Genomic DNA, 18,445 nt, shown 5'->3' with positions numbered 1-18,445 from the left:
CCTTGGGCTTGACCCAACAGAGTATCCTGATATATGTGTAATAGAGTATGTCCTGATATATTTAGACCTCACATTGCTGCCTCCATTATAGCCAGTATAGTGACTGTTAACCTCTTTCCAGTCTCCCAGACCCAGGAACGGACTCTGTTTCATTTCAAGCCATCCATGAATAGAAATTTTTTCAAGTGTGGCTTTGCCACAAGCCAGATAACAATTTATTAGCTAATAATGACTGTGTACTTAGTTTATTTGAAGTGGTTATGACTGACAGTTTTAACTAGAACCACAGGAATAGAGTTGGGTGGAAGAGTGCTTTTATAACAAAAAGGGGGTACCGTCTCCAAAAAAGGAAAGATTCTACAAAGACAAAATAAGAAATGTTTTAATTTGCACTTTTCTAAATATGAGTAAAATTGAATGGCTTTTCATATGTTTAAGGACAAGTTTTATATCTTTTTTGTGAGTTGTCTGTTTCTGTCTTTTCCCCATGTTTGATTCTTTTGATCCTCTTCTCCTCTTTTTAAATCTTATTTTAAATAGACTTTATGTTTCAGAACACTTTTAGATTTACAGAAAACCTGAGGAGATAGTACAGAGAGTTCCATATACTCCATACCCTGTTTTCCCTATTATTAACATCTCACATTAGTATGGTACATGTCTTACAATTAATGAGTCAATATTGATAGAGTATTATTAACTAAAGTCTGTAGTTTATTCAGATTTCTTTAGTTTTTACCTAATGTCCTTTTTCTGTTCTAGGAACACATCCAGGGTACATTAAAACATTTAGTTGTCTATCTCCTTAGGTGCCTCTGGGCTGTGCAATTTCTCAAACTACTTGATTTGGTGATAATTTTTAGGAGTACTGGTCACGTTTTTTGTAGGATGCCTCACTACTGGAACTCGTCTTACATTTTGCTAATGATAAGACTGGCGTCATTGCCTTGGGTGAGGAAGACAATAAGGTAAAATGTCATTGTCATCATATCATATCCACGGTACATTCTATCAGCAAATGATTTATATATATGGATGATGACCTTGATTATCTGGCTGGGATGGTCTTGGTCAGGTTTCTCCATGGTAAAGTTACTGTTTTCCCCCTTTCCATAGGCACCTTCTAAAAGGAAGTCACCATGATTAGCCTCCTTGAGGGTGGAGTATCTACGTAAATTATTTGGAATTCTGCATAGATTTATTTCTTTTCTCTCACTTATTACTTCATTTAATCATTTATTTTATATCAGTATGGACTCACGGATATTGATTTTATTCTCTGGGCTATAATCCTACACTAATTTATTTTCTTGCTCAAATTGTTCTAGCTTTCGCCAGTGAAACCATCTGGGTATGGAGATTCCTTTTGTGAAAAGTCTTAAACTATTAATTGAAATTTTTTTAGTAGTTATATGACTATTTATTATATATTTCATCTTTTGGTTTGTGAAATTTGTCCATTTTGTCCAAGTTATTGAAGTTATGTGTATAGAGTTTTTTTGGGTAGTGATCTTTTATTCTTTTAATTTCTGTAATGTCTGTAAAGATCCTCAATATCAGACATACTGGTTATTGGCATCTTATCTGTTTTTCTTTGTCAGTCTTGCTAGAGATTTATCAGGTTTTTTTTTTTACCTTTTTAAAGAATCAGCTTTTGTTTTAATTGATTTTTCTCTATTGTTTTTATGCCTTCAATCGCATTAATTTCTGGTCTTAACTTTATTATTAATTTCCTCATCCTTACTTTGGGTTATTTTGTTCCCCTTTTTCCAGTTTCATGAGGTGGAAGCTTTGATTATTTGAAACTTCTATTCTTTTGTATTTGCTTTCTCTCTAAGCACTGCTTTAGTGTCATCCCACAGATTTTTCTAAATTGTATTTTCATTTAGTCTAACATTTTTTATTCTCCTTTAGAATTATTCTTGACTGATGAATTTAGAAATGTGTTGTAAATTCCAGGTTTTTAAAGAATTTTCTGTCATTTTTCTTTTACTGATTTCTAGTTTAATTTTATTATGGTCCGAGAATATTTTTTTTGCATGACTTCAATTACTTTATAGTTGTTTGAGTTGTTTTACGACCCAGGATATGATCTATCTTGGTAAACGTGCCTTTCGAAAGAATGTGTATTCTGCTATTGTTGGGTGGAATGCTTCATAAATGTCAGCTACATTCAGTTGATTGATAGGATTTGGGTTTTTTTCTGTCCTTGTTGATTTTCTTTCTACTAGGTCTATTTATTGAGAGAAGAGTGTTGAAGTTTTTCCTTCTTTCTTTAATAACAGAACTTCCAAATTATAAGTGGGCATTTTACTGCCTAGCTAGAGGTTACATTCTCTAGCTTCTTTGCAGCTGGGTATGAACTCGTGAGATTGAATTCTGGTAATGGAATGTGAACTAAAGTGATATATGCCACTCCCTAGTTGTACCAAAAAAAGTGATCTTATCCTTTCCCTCTCTGTCTGGGAAATGAGCTAGAACAGAACCATCTTTATCCCACAGATGGAAACAACATGTTAAGGATGGCAGAATGGCCTTGTATCACTTATTTCTGGACTATTATGTGAGGAAGAAATGTACTTTTATCTAGTTTTAAGGCACTCTATTTTGAATGGGGTTTATTACTGCTATTTTTAGCTATGTCTTACTAGATACCAAAATTAAAAGAAACTAATTTCTTTTATATATTTCGTCATGGGTAAAAGTCAAAAATACAATTTTCGGTGAAAGATGTGAGTTATTGAATGATTTATACATTTTATATAAGTGTGAAAATGTGAGAAAGAATATAATGTATTGTTTATATATAAATAATAAAATGTTGAGTGTACACAGGAATAATACATTCAGGTTAAGGGATATATCAGGAAGTTGGTGGGGAAGTGAAATTAAAAAACTGTACTCAAGGCAATTGGTTTTATTTATTTTTAAAAATACTGAAGCAAATATTACAGATTTTACAATTAAGCAAAACTGAGTGGTAAACATGTATATTCATGGTAAGTTTCTCTACATTTTTATAAATGTTTGAAATATTTCACAACTAAACAATTTTTAAAAAGCCATCAGGCAAAAAGTGATGTTTGCCTTGAAAGACATGTAGAATTTACATGGTCATGTTTTATCGGTCTTTATTAGTTTCCTATTGTTTCTGTAACAAATCACCACAAAATTAGTGGCTTAAAACAACACAGATTTATCATCTTATAGTTTTGAAGGTCAGAAGTCCAAAATAGGCTTCATTGGGCTAAAATGAAGATGCCATTTTTCTGGAGGCTGTAAAGGAGAACCCATTTTCTTATACTTTCCAGCTTATGGAGGCTGCCCATGTTTATTGGCTTATGGTCCATTTCCATATTTAAAGCCAGCAATAGTGGCTCATGTCTTTCTCAAGATGGCTTCTATCTCTTTCTGACTTTTCCGATTCCCTATTCCCCATTAAGCACTATATGATTACATTGGGCCAACCTAGGATAATCCATCTTAAAGTCAGCTGATTAGCAATTTAGTTTCATCTGCAACCTTAATTCCCCCTTGCCATATAGTCTAATATGTTCACAGGTTCTGGTGATTAGGCCATGGATGTCTTTGGGGAGGCATTATTCTGCCTACCACATAGTCCATCAGTATTGTTAGTTTACAAGCAACGGAAATTGTCTCTAACTTAAGCAAATAGGGAATTTATTAGGTCGAAAAAGGTTTCGTTCACAGAATTACAGAAAAGCTGAATAACTTTGTTTTGGAAAGGATGTGAAACAGAGTAGCTCTGGATGTCCAGAAAATAAGAGATAGTTGACAATTTTTTTAATAGACATTACTATGTTAATGAATGAGCTCCAACTGTGTTTTATGCTGCTCAAAATTCAAATTCCAGGGAGAGATAGAATCTCACCGGCTTACCTTGAGTAATGTATCCACTCCTTAGCTAGAACTGGGATGAAGATCATACTCAATGAGAAGAGGTTTTTTCCTGATGGAAAATCTAGGTGTTATTACCGGAAGAAGAAGAAATATATGTCAGGCAGGCAAAATAAGAGACGCCGACTGTAGTAGGGAAAGGTATTTTGGGCAATAATAGCAGAGTCACCTAGGATTTAGTAGAATCATAATAAAGTATATTTTATGAATAAGTTTAGTTTGACTACCATGGAGCATTAACTAGCCCTCATAGGAGAACAATGGGAAAGTAGGCTCAGCTATTTATAACTGTCCCTGAGCACATAAGTAAAAGGTTTTACCCAATGTCATGAGGAATAGACAGCTGTCAAATGTTTTAAGATTAAAGGATAATATGATTGGAACTGTAGTTAAGGAAACTCAGGTTAAGCTTTGGTAACAAATAGAATAGGATTAGATTCAGAGATATAGTTATACCAGTAATAGCTAAGAACAAATCTTACCTAGTTCTTTCTACACACTCTTGCATAAGAAACTGAATTTCTAATTAGTGAAAGACTAGGCTGATTTCCTAGAAATCAATGATTTCTCTAGATCTTTGGAGGAGACAAAATTCAAATCTTTTCTGTGATGACATAGCTAAAAACACCCACACACAGACTCAGAATAACTCCCCATAATGACAACCACAGAAGCAAGCATCCACAAAACTTTCTTTGCCCTACTCTCTTCATTTTTATCTACCAGATCGCATAATTATGTATCTCACTGTTCTTCCTATCAAGTAGCCATTTTTTCCAGTTATTTAGTAATTATACATTCATCCTAGCTACATTCTTAATTAGATTATGCTCCACATAAAATTGCTAGGTGATTTTCAAGAACAGTAATTCTTTAAAAAGTCACACATTTGGAGGTTGATGTTTAGACTTCACAAAGAGAAATTACTAAAGCAAGTTATTTGAAGGTCATAAATGATGGCAATTTACACACATGAAAAAAAATAAAAAGAATTCCTGGTCAGAACTGCTCAGGAATCCTAGAAGTAATGTGAAACTCAAGCTGTGAATCTGAAAAGGAGTGTAAAATATTAACAAGCATGAGCAATGTACCATTATTATTGCCTAGAAATATTTTGCCCTTGCTTCTGAAACATCATCCATTTTTATCTGGATTATAACAGCTCCTCTTCTTCTCCCGTGTTTTGCTGGCCAGTGGAATAGATGAGCCATTTTACCATCTGGGCTAGAGGAAAGGGAAATGTATGGCCGAATAAAGCTGAATATTATCTACAGTCCACTGATGACTCTACAGTCCAAAATGTCTCTCTTTCTCAGTGTCCTCGTCTACACTTAGGCTCTCTCCAAAACAAAATTAGAGAGTATTCTACAAAAGCAATTTCTGGCTACTTATTCCTATCTCTAAGTCAATGTTTCCAAACTTTTGGCAATAGAAAGTTTAGGCAACATTGAATTTTCAAAGCTTTCATAAAGGCTGAAAAGGCTGGATTAAATTAATTTAATGAAATATGTAGCACCATACATATTTTGGAAGTGCCATTCAAAATTCTAAATAACACAAGTCTCTAAAAGCAAGGTCAACACTTGAAGAGAGAATGCCGGCCTTTGCTTAGAGGTAGCATTAGGGTTTTCCAAATGCTGTAGGTTTTCAGTTCATCGTGTGTGTGTGTGTGTGTGTGTGTGCGTGTGTGCGTGCGTGTGTGTGGCCTGTATTTAAAACATTGCAGAACATAATCAATTTTTGCTTGTATAAGATTAGAGCACTTTCTTTTCATAAAGAGTTAATGCAAGCCAGCCATATTGTTCATAGCTTTATATAGTATTTTGTATACACAGCTTTATGTTCTATTTTCAACTTTTAAAATATGGATAAGAATTTCAGCTATATGAAGAAACGAGCCTACTAATAAAATATCCTGGATACCGAGGAAACGTGACTGAGGCTATGATGAGTCTGTTAATCAAGTTATATAAGGTATAGTTGAAGGAACTAGTAATATTCAGTATGAAAAACAGTTAACATAGGTGTAGACAGAGTCTCAAATTTAGAGTGGTAAGATATCTTAAGATAATTTAGTTCAAATATTTTATTTTGCAAAAAGAATAATATGGTAACTTCTTTTAGATTATGGAATTAGTCAGGTAGAATCAAAATTACAACTGAAATTTCACAACAGTTCAGTGTTCCTTCTCCAGTATCATTCTACATTTCTATGGCAGCTGGCTTTCAATTTCAGAAATGCTGTTATCATCATCATTATTATCAATCATTGTCATCAATGTTTATTGAATGCTTGCTGTGTGCTGGTTATGGATGTAAGCATTTAATTATCTCCTTGTACCTCACAATAACTCTTTAGGATATAATCCTCATTTTCCAGATATAGAAAACCAGAATTAGAGAGGTAACCCAACTAGTAAGAAATAAAGCCGGGATCAAATAGTGGTCTGACTCTAGTAGTTAAAATAAAGCTTTTAACTATACTAATCCCCTTTTATCTGTGGGGAATACATTCTAAGACCCCTAGTGGATTCCTGAAACCAAAGATAGTACCGAACCCTATATATACTATGTTTTTTCCATATATATACACATACATATGTGTATATACACACACACACACGCACACACACTTTCACTTAAAATAAAACCTTTATGGTTTCTCTTTGGCATATTTGAATGGCCAGAATCACTACTCCTGTGCTTTGGGGCCATTATTAAGTAAAATAAGGATTTCTTGAATACAAGCACTGTGATACCATGACAGTTGAGCTGATAACTGAGATGGCTACTAAGTGACTAATGGATGGGTAGTGTATACAGCATGGATATGCTAGACAAAGGGATGACTCACATACTGGGCAGGACAGAACAAGACAGTGCGAGATTTCATTACACGTCTCAGAACAGTCTTCAGTTTTAAACTTATAAGTTGTTTATTTCCGGAATTCTTCATTTAATAGTTTTGGACTATGGTTGAATGTGGGTAACTAAAACCACGGAATGTGAAACCACAGATAAGGTTTGGAGGGACTATTGTACTATGCTCTATTCTTGAATAACTAGAGCCATTAGATCTAGGACTCATGGATGGATGTTATAAGAAGGAAAATTTCATCTTCTATAAGGAGAAAATTTCTAACATTCTACTTTTAAAAATTGAGAGTTGGAATGAAATCCTACTTTAGTGAGCTCCCCAAATACTGTAAATGTTGGAATGGATCTTGAGGTAGGATTTCTGCATTGAACGAGAAGCTGGACCATTGATATCAACTCTTTCTTCTAAATCTTCATATTTTTTATTCTTCACTAATCATCTGATATAGTGTTGTGGATCTCACAGCCTATGTAATTTTGCATTTTATAATTACTATAATTAGAGGCATATATTTTCTAAAGGTATCAAAACATTCACATTTCTAAAAGTTATGCTGAATGTTGGTTCTGAAAATTAGCTACATGCTCTGAAGTAGACATTTGTTATTTCTTTTGGCTAAACCTCTTTCCTGTTTGAGGAATTCCCCTCTATACGAACCTTTAAGGGAGGCAGAGCTTCCCATTATAATAGCAGAAAATGCCAGTACCTACTTTCCTACCCTCCACTTGCCCATTACTTAGGCTCTGGTAATCAGATGCCCCCTCCAAGGACTGACGCAGGAGCTAGTGATGTAAAGAAGCATGGTCAAAGAAGAATTCATCTGGCAACAACAGCAGCTAATTCTGAGTGGCTGAGTTGTCAAGAGCACCATCCTGTGTTGGCGTAGGCTGTATCATCTGGTCCTCAGTAGGGTGGTAGCAGTGTCCACACCAGCCTGGTTATGTGGCATGCCTTAACCTATGATTCTGCATGCTCAGCGTCTATTTGTTTCTGCCAGTTTCCCAAGCTCGCTTCTCCAGTCTTCTCTACATTTCCGGGAGTTACCCAATATCTTTGAAATAATTTTCTTTTCCTCATTAATTAACTAGTTTTGGTTAATTACAACCCTGATTCATACAGTTCCCCTACTCAGGAAACAGAATTCATCACTTTATCTTACAAGTCTGAGATTCATTAGAAATGAAATGAATCCCTACTATTTTTAGTGCTCTGTACCAGGCAATGCTGAAGACATACCCGGGTATATGATCCAGAGAATGTCCTCTAAGTTGCAATAGTTTATTATGTCAAAAAGTATGCTCTTAACAGTATGCTATCTCCTCTTCTTCCTGAATCTATATGAAAATAATATTGAAGAAATTTAAAACTCCTAATCCTAAATTATAAAAATAATAAGAGGGAGGACATCAGCACATTAGAGCTTTCAACAGGTTTTAGAAAACAGAAATCAAATGAAGGAATGTAAGTGATGGAACGAAGCAGAAAAAAAAGCTAAAAATTCAAGAATATTCGGAAGAAATTATAGCTGAGATGTGAAACTAGCAGACTTAAAGAACCCCAGAGACATGGAAGCAACCGAAGCGTCCTACGATAGATGATTGGATAAAGAAGTTGTGGTACGCATATACAACAGAGTATTACTCAGCCATAAGAAGAGATGAAATACTGCCATCTGCGACAACCTGGATGGACCTCGAGATAATCACGCTAAGTGAAATAAGCCAGACAGAAAAAGTTGAAAATCACATGTTATCATTTATATGTGGGATATAAACCTAAAAGCAACAAAGGAATCGGACAAACAAAGGAATCGGACTATAGGCTAGTGGTTACCAGAGGACTATAGACTAGTGGTTACTAGTGGGGTCGGGGAGAAGGGGGGAAGTAAATGGGGTAAAGGGGGTCTAATATAAGGGGGTAGGGGGAGGGCGAAGTGGGTAAAGGGGATCAAATATATGGTAGCTGAAGGAAACTGGACTTTAGGTGGTAAACGCACAATAGAATATACAGATGTTAAATTATAATGTACACCTAAAAATTATATAACTGTATTAACCAATGTTACCCCAATAAATTTAATTTAAAAAATAAAAAAATGTATAAAGTTCTGTCCAATTAGTACTATGAAAAGAAGTAAGATACAGAACTGAAAAAAAGATCATTGAAAGTCATATATAAGCACTGAGCATAGAAATATACTTTTTTTGTACTAAGTCCACAATCTGTGTGTATTTTATACTTACATTCATCATAATTCAAACTAGCTATATTTCAAGTGCTTAGTAGCTAGATGTGGCTAATGGCTATGGGACAGTGTAGCTCTATATGACATTTCATGGCAGAAAAATAAAACAGTCAAATGTCTACCTCTGAGATAGAAAAGATAAATGTATTTTTGCTCCCCTGAAGAAATGGAATGGCCCCGGAGCAAAATTTTGGCATTTTAGTAGTTACAATTCTTTCAGCAAAAGAGCTAGCTCCCCTTAAAGTGAGGTCTTCCAGTCAACAACCTTAATTATATTCACAGAACTTACAATTTATTTATTTCAAATCAAAATACAAATCAAGAGTTATCATATATGTGAAGAAAGCTTGCAAGAAGAAAGAGGAACGTTAATATTAAAAAATACTATAAATAACACTGAAGGAAACAGATACTTCGAGGAACAAAAGGGAACTTCTAAAAAAATTAGAATTAGTTTTAATTAGAACCTTTGAGATCAGCAAAATGGTAGAATAGGAGTTTTCTATCATTCTTCCACAGGACATTGATTTTGACTGCCACCCACAGATAAGAGTACCTTTGTAAGAGGTCCAAGAGTCCAGTGGAGAAGTTTAGCACACCACTGGAGCAAAAACTCCAAGAATATATGCATTAAAGATGGTAAGAATAATAGTTCCACTTTACTCATGACACCCTTACCCCAACGTAGCACAGCACAGTGCCAAGAGGGATCCTTTTAACCTACAACTTCTCCCACAGAGTAAAGTGAAGGCATAGTGAATGTCTACGAAAATGTGGTGTGTACACACACACACACACACACACACACAGAGGAATATTATTCTGCTTTTGAAAAGATGGAAACCCTGACATTTGTACAACATGGATGAACCTCGAGAACATTGGTCTGAGTGGAATATACTAGATACAGAAAGACAAATATTGCATGATCTCTTTTATGTTTGGAATCTCAAAAAGCCAACTCTTAGTAACAGAAAATAGTATGGTGGTTACCAGAATGTGTGAATAAGGGAGATATTGGTCATAGGGTACAAATTTCAGTTATGATATGAATAAGTTCTGGAGACCTAATGTACAGCATGGTGACTAGTTAATAATAATGTATTTTATACTTGAAATTTGCTAAGAGAGTATATCTCTGGTGTTCTCACCAAAAAATAACAAAAAAGTTAACTATATGATATGATATTAATTAATTACCTTCATTGTGGAAATCACTTCATAATGTATATGTATATCAAAACATTACATTATGTAATTTAAATATATACAGTTTCCGTCAATAATACTTTGATAAAGCTGGGGAGGAGGAGTGGAGAATATTTGGAAAGAGTCAGGAAAAGAATATATCCAAAAAAATAAGAGCAATATGGCATGACAAGAAAGAAATCTTAGAAATTAAAAATATAATAGATTAAAAATAATTCAAGAGAAAGAATTAAAGTTTAATAACCCTTAGAAAGTTAGAGAAAAATAGAGAATATCAAAGGGTAAGAGAAAGAATTGGACAATACCAGAGAGCAAAGAAAAGAGAGGGGAGAAAATTATCAATGTAATAATATAGAAAAATATTCCCTGAGCTCAAAGTTTTAAGTCTTTGTACAGAAAAGTTTTACCCAATGCCTAGCACATGAATCAAAATAGACTCCCATTTAGAACAAATTGTTGTAAAATTTTAGAACACAAAAGATAGGGAAATGTGCTAAAAGCTTCCAGGGAGGATAAAACAGGTCACCTATTGTATCATTTAGAATCAGTTTCAGAAAACTTAGTCCTCTCCAATAAGTTTAAGCAGAAAAAAAGATTTATTATATGATGTACAATGGCTGGGATGGCTGAAATAGGCTCTAATTTGAGCTTTTGAAAACTCACCAAAGTCACACTGTAAAACTGGGCCACCAAGAGAACTTCTGCCCTTGCCACAAGCAGGAAAACAAGCATCAATAGCTGGTTGGTGTCTACGGCCGTGCTACCCTGGACAAGCTCGATTCCAGCTGATTCAGAAGCAAAGCAGGGTCGGGCCTGGTTAGTACTTGGATGGGAGACCCCCTAGGAAGACCAGGTGCTGTAGGCGTAAAAAATAAAATTAAATTAAAAAATAAAGGATTGTAAGCTGACAAGGTCCTTGGAATCCTTGAGGTCAACTAAGGGTTGCCTTGCCTAAAAAGTAAAAAAATATATAAAGATTTTTAAAAACCTGGCAATTCAAGGAACCAACACTGCACTTCCCAGCTTCAGAACCACATCGTCTCCACATCAACAAAATAATGTATTGTCCCATAACTCTGGACTGCAGCAGACTTGAGACTAGATACTAGGATCTTTGCCACAGCTGATAGAGGTAGTTCTACTTCACTCGAGACTAGATACTGGGATCTCTGCCACAGCTGATAGAGGTAATTTTACTTCCTCTATAGAAGTATTGCAAGCCCTGGTAATAGCGGCAGAAATAACCAAACAGTAGAAGGGTAGCTTTGACTTATGACATTCACTTTGACCTTATAAATCTCATGTGGGTGTATCTAATTGGTGGAACCTAAATTACATTTGGAACCCTAGCAGCAAGAGAATCTAAGAAGTGGAGATCTTAACTTTTCAGTTTCTCCAGCATAGGAAGATATGTTAGAAGGTTATAAGGAAGGCTGAAGAAGCCAACCTATATTGTTTGTCATAGTTCAGCCCACACACTCTCTTCATAATTAAACTTTCACAGAAAAGGAGAGAAAGTCTTACCAGTCACTGCACCCACTTCTCAACCAAAGTTTGATGTCCTGCAAGCCAATGGTTCTCAAATCCTAGCCTGCATTAGATCACCTAAAGGGCTTATTAAACACAACACTGTGCCCCACCCATAATGTTTCTGATTCAGTAAGTCTAGCTAGGTAGGACATGGCCTGAAAATTTGCTTTTGCATGTTCCTAGGTGATGCTGCTGCTGCTGTTGCAAGTTCAACAGTTTGAGAACCTTCAATCAGGACTCAGATGGTTAAAGTTCTTTAACTGTTTGGTTGAGATTCTCAGAACAAACTTGGAATATATGGTTGAAGAGCCTCAGCCTCTGCCAGCGTGGGTCACAGAATTATGGTAGAAAAAAGTATCTCTCTCCTATTATCTCTCTCTCCCACCACTAGGGGGACCTTATGTCTCCAGGAAATACATTTCCATCACATTACTCCATAACATTTTGGGCTTTATGTGTTACATTATCCAGTATAGCTTAATTAATACAAGATTTCTTATAACAAAATATTGTAAACCATAGTACTGGCTTAGCTGTTAGTCAATGGATAGGGAAGCAATTGATATCAGATGCTAAAAAGATGGAGATCCATGTTATGCAGTCTCAAAGCATTTGGTTAAATAATAGCTATCACTGTGGTAATTTAGGAGACAGATAAAGCGTCTGTAGAGTCTGTAACTCCAGGGAAAAGGACTTGAAAACTGAATGTCTATTACTGCTACTGACTATTCAGCAAAGTGTAAGATGAAAGAGATGAGCTCAAACAAGAAATGGTTTTATGCAAATATAAAAATGAAATGGAGAAATTCCAGGAGTTTGGGGCTGCAAATGACTAGAAAAATGGACTTCCACTAGACCTTTAACTGTGAGAGAAAAGTCTGAGAAAGATTTTGATCAACACAAGTCAATTAAGATTAATCTTTATGAAAAAATTCAGTCTTCAAGACTGTGGCTTTCCCATCCAAGCCTGATGGCGTTAAGGAAGTCACCATTAAAACTGAAAGAGACGCATGAAGGTTAGGAAGCAAAGAATTAAACCAATCTTGAGAAATTCAATCTGGGGAAGAATTCTGACTCATAAAACTGCCTGGAAGAAAAAACATCAGAAGTTTATCAAGATTTGGAAGGAATTCTATTGATGAAGAACCATGAGTCTAGACTAAAACTATATTTTCCTGTTCTAACTTTAATACAACCATCTTGTGGACTTCTGGTTGCAAACGAATTAACTTCCATTGGAGTAAACTTCCGACTGAAAGCAACTATAAAAACTGGGAAAATATATCAAACAAATGTTCGAAGACATTGAAGAGTTAGCAATATGGGTTGGACTTAAGAGCCTATGATTCTTGATAGAAGTGAAACACAAAGGTGAGCTTCACATTATCCTGGCTTTTTCTCTGAGAGCTTTTAAAAACATTGTGATGCCAAGGACTGGAGTTCAAGCAGAATGTGGTATTCTTAGTACACAGAGGAGACAAGAGGTACAAAGTTGCCAAAATGGCTGAACTCAGTGGGAAAACCTGTAAGAGGAGGGAACTGCAAAGAAGGAACCTCAAAACCTTCATACAAATTTCCTTTAAGTTGTTGGCTGACTCTTACGTGATATATGCAAAGAGCAAGACTCCGCGAAACCCAGGGAAAACAGCAACTGAGACTATGAAGAACTGAGCAGAGATTTCATCAGTCATATTGCAACACGAATTATAACTGCTCACTAACCTCACACAGGCTTCATTCCTTTGATATAGCTTTTTTCCCCTCTGATTCAGGCAGGCTTTACTTAATATAATAGTACCATAACTCACTTGATTTTTTTCTGCCCATCCCCTTCTACCTTTGTATGCCTACTCCCTTGGCTTTCTGATTTATTTTCTTGAATACTATCAGGAATAAAACCTGTCCTAGAAGAAATTGTGAAGTTAAGCTTAACTGTATCAGTGTTAATATTAGTCTCTAACAGAATGTTCAAAATAATCATAATAACTAAATTATGTAGGCAGGCCTTGACAACTAGAAAGCAAATGCACCTTGGAACTCTTCCTCCACCTAGAGGAACTGAACACCATGTCTTATTGCAAGTTCAAGCATTTGATGGTAAATTATTGTCCCACAAGTCTACTACAAGTATATGAACAAAACTTCCATAGCAATGGAAGTGAGGATTAAACTGTGATTGCTGTAGTTTTATTCTAGTCTTATGATTGTAGCCATTTTTATTCTTTTTTCTTTCTGTCCTTCCAATCTCACTCTCATATTTTAATACATAAAAATGCCTTGTTAACCTATGTCTAACTTATAGATAAACAATTTGCTTGATTGGGAACTCTAAAAACAGACTTCGAAAGGAGCTAACAGTTCTCAGATCATTTGGTGCCAAAAGATTGACTGGAAAAAGTCCTCTAGACTTCCTCTTGAGCAGCTCCAGGTCCTTGTGCTGACTGGCAGAGAAAAGAGAGCTCCTCACCCACTCCTTATTCATTCCTTTGTTTTACTTGCCTCCTCAAATGGCCTGAAAAACAAGCAGAGGCCTAAAAAACAAAATAAATAGCCTTGGGCACCCCGTCCCCTCCAGAACGCAGCCCTCTCCCTGGGGCTTTGGAATTTATCCCCTATCCCTTGGTCAGCCCTCTCCCTGTAATAACCCCTGCCTGCACCGAGAGCAGCCAAGACAACCTTTGTGACGGCAGTCTACCCTCCTCTCAGGTTGCCAGCTCTTGAATAAACCTGCTTTCCTTCTACCAAATTCTTATGTCCTGAGTTACTTGCTTATGAATTTTTGGCTTATGGGTGGCAAGCAGCCGAACCTGAGTTCGGTAACAATATGGTCGGTCTGGATGTCAACGATAGGAATTTAAGTCCTCCCCAGAGAGAGATCTTGGTAAATTATCCCCAGGCTTTCAGTTGAGACCCAAGCAGGGTGACACTCTGAGTCAGCACCACACCCTAGGAATAAGAAGAGCTACATCCTAATAGTAAAGACAAAACTGAAATAGACTAGTCCTCACAGAGCCTAAAACTAAGCTTGCATAGATTCAAGGTGGTCTGCTGGCAGATCATGATCATTAATGACTAGGCCACTTCCACGCTAGGTCCATAAAAACCTCAGAAATCCTTCACATTTCTTCCCTCCCTGCTTCCTCCATGCTGCTGGTTGGATGTTGGTGCTCAGACTTATAATTAAAGCCATTGCATTGGAGATGATAGAGCTCAGGTCCCTGAATGTGAAGCAGAGGTCCCCACCCATCCTGCTGCATGGGCTTTTAATAATAATCTTATATTGTGCTACCGACACTTGAGGGTTTTATTATAGTGGCTTAACTGTATATCTTTATGCTTATCACCTTGTTGAAATGCTATAACATAGATATTACTTTATCATCTCTGTTTTCTACCTCAAGAACTAATGCTCAGAAAAATTAAATGACCCACCTAAGGCCATTCCGTTCATAAATGACAAGGCTAAGATTAACTTTTCTGTTTCTTCTTGAACCAGTTTTTGTGGTTTGTATCTTTCTAGAAATTTGTTCATTTTTGTATAGGTTTCTAAACTGTTAGCATAAAAATGTCCTCAGTTTTCCTTTATAATAACTTTTTCTTTCTGTAAAATTAGTAGTAATGTCTTCTCTTTCATTCCTGATTTAATTATTTAAGTCTTCTCTCTCTAACTAAGTTTTGTCAATTTTGTTGATCTTTTCAAAGAACCAACTTTTGGTTTTGTTGAAAACCAGACATTTTACAAATACAATGTAAAAACTCTGGAAATCAGATTCTTCTTTCTACCTAGGTGTTTTTGTTGTTTGTTATAGCAGTTGTTTTTTATTTGTTCAGTGACTTTTCTAAACTACTTCTGTAAAGTCTGTATTTTTCATATGTAGCCATGGAAAATCCTGCTTGGTTAGCTTAGTGCTCAGCTAATCGTTAGACAGAGATTTCCTTAAATACCTGGAACCAGTATGTCTCCCAGTGTTCATTGAGGGTCTGTTGTCAGGCAGTTGTCAACTCTCCCATAGCCTTCACTTCTTGCTTATATGGAGCCTCACGGTCAGCCTAAGGTGAATGCTTAGGGCCTTCTCAAGTCTTTCCTGAGCTTGTACACAGTTTAGCACAATACTGGACATGTATGTAGATTTCTGGATTCCCATGCATATGTTGGAACTTTTCAAAGTTCCTAGGGACATTCTTCAGCTTTTCGTTTTGAGTTTTCTGATTAACCTATTGTTGCCGCAACTGTTTTCATTGCCTAAGGCAGCAGCAAAGTCAATCCATTCCCTCTTATTGTTTTTGACAACAGCTTCTAGGGAAAGGCTTTTTGGTGCTGAGTTTGATTCTGAATCAAATCAAACGAAGACAGCCTGGCAAGTGTGATCTTTTAGGGGACCACCAGATCAGTGACTATTCTTTTGGAATTAGACTTTGAAGGAGTTCCAGCCTCATTCTGTCTCATCTGTTGGCTGCCAGGCTGCTGTTTTTCACCACAATTGTGGGCTCTTGTTTTTCAGAGCTACAAGCAAAGCTGGATACAAGGGAATTGGGTTAGAGCAAGTCAAAACATCTTAAAGCTCACTGTTCTTTCTGAGATTCAGCTGTTTTTCTTGAATAAATGCTTCCTAGACTGCTGCAAGCCTTTGGCTAATTTCCAGCATTCTGAAAAAGCTGCTTTTGACGATTTTGCTAGTTTTTTCATTGCTTTTGTGGATAAAAGAATTTTCAGAGGTCCTTATGTCTTCCTTTTACTGATGTCACTCTAAGGCTGTGATTAGAACTCAGGTCCTCTCCTTGACCAATCCTCCTTCTATTACAATGTACACATAACTTCCTTCTATTACAATGTACACATAACTTTATGTGCATTAGAGTCACCTGGAAGACTTGCTAAAATACAAATTGCTGGGCCCCACACCTAGAATTTCCAAATCAGGCCTGACATTGAACCTGCCTGAGAATGTGCACTTTTAAAAAGTTCTCAGGTAATGTTGATGCTGTTGGTCTGGGGACCACTCTTTAAGAACCACCGCATTACACCATGTGGTATCTTCAACCCATTGCCTTAGGGAGTGCTTCTCACCTCTAAAATCAACAATAATAATACATATAAGTCAATAATACATATTATCTCTCTGTATACATAATAAATACAGTACATAAGCTAATATATATTTAGTACTTACTACATGCTAGGTATAATATGCTTTACATTTACTAGGTTATTTTAATTTATATAATGACCTATGGGCATTATTACTTTCTCCATATTTAAATTGGAAATTGAAGTCAAAAAGGTAAATACATTGCCCAGAGGCATACAGCTCTAAATGCAGGAGCTAGTATAAAAATATGGCCTGTTTGATTCTGGAATGCATACTTTAAGCCTCTGCAGCAGCCAGTGTGTCCTACAGAGTAACAGAAATCACTTTTGCCTTGGATGACTTTAGTTGGGACATGCTTGCAGGGTTAAAAACAATGACTCACATGGTAAAAAAGAGATTCTATTTTTCTATCTTTTGATTACATCATGATAGAAATGCCATTTGTGCGCTTGGTCTTTAATAGGTGTCTACGGCTTGGTAAGCTGCTCTTTTAACAAGAAATGGGCTTTTAGGCTCAAAGCCTTGAGTAGACAGTTTCTAGACAGAATTTAAAAACACAGTCTTCTGTTCATTTTCTTACAGTTCTTTTCAACTAAGTAATAGAGGTTTTCCATTTATACTACTTTTATAGTTTCCCTCTTAAAGAATTGAAGAAAAGCGTTTATTTAAAGAAATAATAATACTATGAGTAGTATACACAGATATGAAATGAAAAGGGCTGAAATTTGGGAAACTCTGCTCCAACAAACAGGTTGAGTATCCAATTGGATCAACATGCAACATCCTAAAGGGAAAGTAGGGAAATGTGATTAAATCATGAATTTTCTTTTAAGGAGGGAGAGACTTGGATGGAAAAAGAGCCACAATTTCTAGAGCAACATGTGCGAAGCAGAGAAATACCAAGTCGGAAATGATTTGTGGGTAAGAAATTACTACAAGGGTGGACTGAGATTTGGTTGCACAACTTGTCTAGCAAATTCTCGTAACTTAAATTTCTCTAGTAAATTTTGGATAATTTGTTTTCATCAATACCAAAAAAATAAAAATTAGTTTCGGTTTACTGGCAGGAGATTTTGCAGTTAGCAGAAACAGCGCAAGAAGTGGGTTTTTTAATTCTTGGGAGAGGGGATGCAATAAATATATCCTGGGCCCTGGGCGTGTGTGTAGAGGGGGTTAGGAATAAGAAGAGCGGAGAGCAGGACTGTAATTAGAGAAGCAGACATCTTCAGAATGAAAAAAGAGGACATGTGCGGGACGAAGAAAGAATTTAGCATCACCGACATGATTAACTAAACTGTTTACCGGGGCTTAAGCAAGGGGTTCAGGGACTACAGCTGCTATATTTATTTTAGTTGCATGTAACAGGAGCTGTTACTTCCCAGCTTGACAAACGGTCAGCCCTCGAGATGAAAACTGGAAGGCTCTGGTCCGGCCACGGCTACAAAGAGGAAACTCTCTATTCTCCGTCCCCGCCCCAATTGAATCAAATATGACTGCAGGGTGGAAGGGGAAAAGGCACCATATAGTGCTCAGAGTCAGTATGGGCAATCGTGCCCTTCTTCTGTCTATTTTTTT

At 36.3% G+C, this 18,445-nt stretch overlaps 1 protein-coding gene and 1 pseudogene across 1 annotated transcript in view; both read left to right on the top strand.

The window, feature by feature from the left end:
* The window catches only part of PJA2 (praja ring finger ubiquitin ligase 2), a 284,559-nt gene that overhangs the window by 201,009 nt on the left and 65,105 nt on the right, over window positions 1-18,445 (top strand). The window lies entirely within an intron of this gene.
* Window positions 10,998-11,115, top strand: LOC120591026 (uncharacterized; annotated as a pseudogene).

Source organism: Pteropus medius, unplaced genomic scaffold (genome assembly GCF_902729225.1).
Source record: "Pteropus medius unplaced genomic scaffold, Ma_sr-lr_union100, whole genome shotgun sequence".
Lineage (NCBI taxonomy): Eukaryota > Metazoa > Chordata > Mammalia > Chiroptera > Pteropodidae > Pteropus > Pteropus medius.
This window is presented reverse-complemented; position numbering and strand designations above follow the sequence as displayed.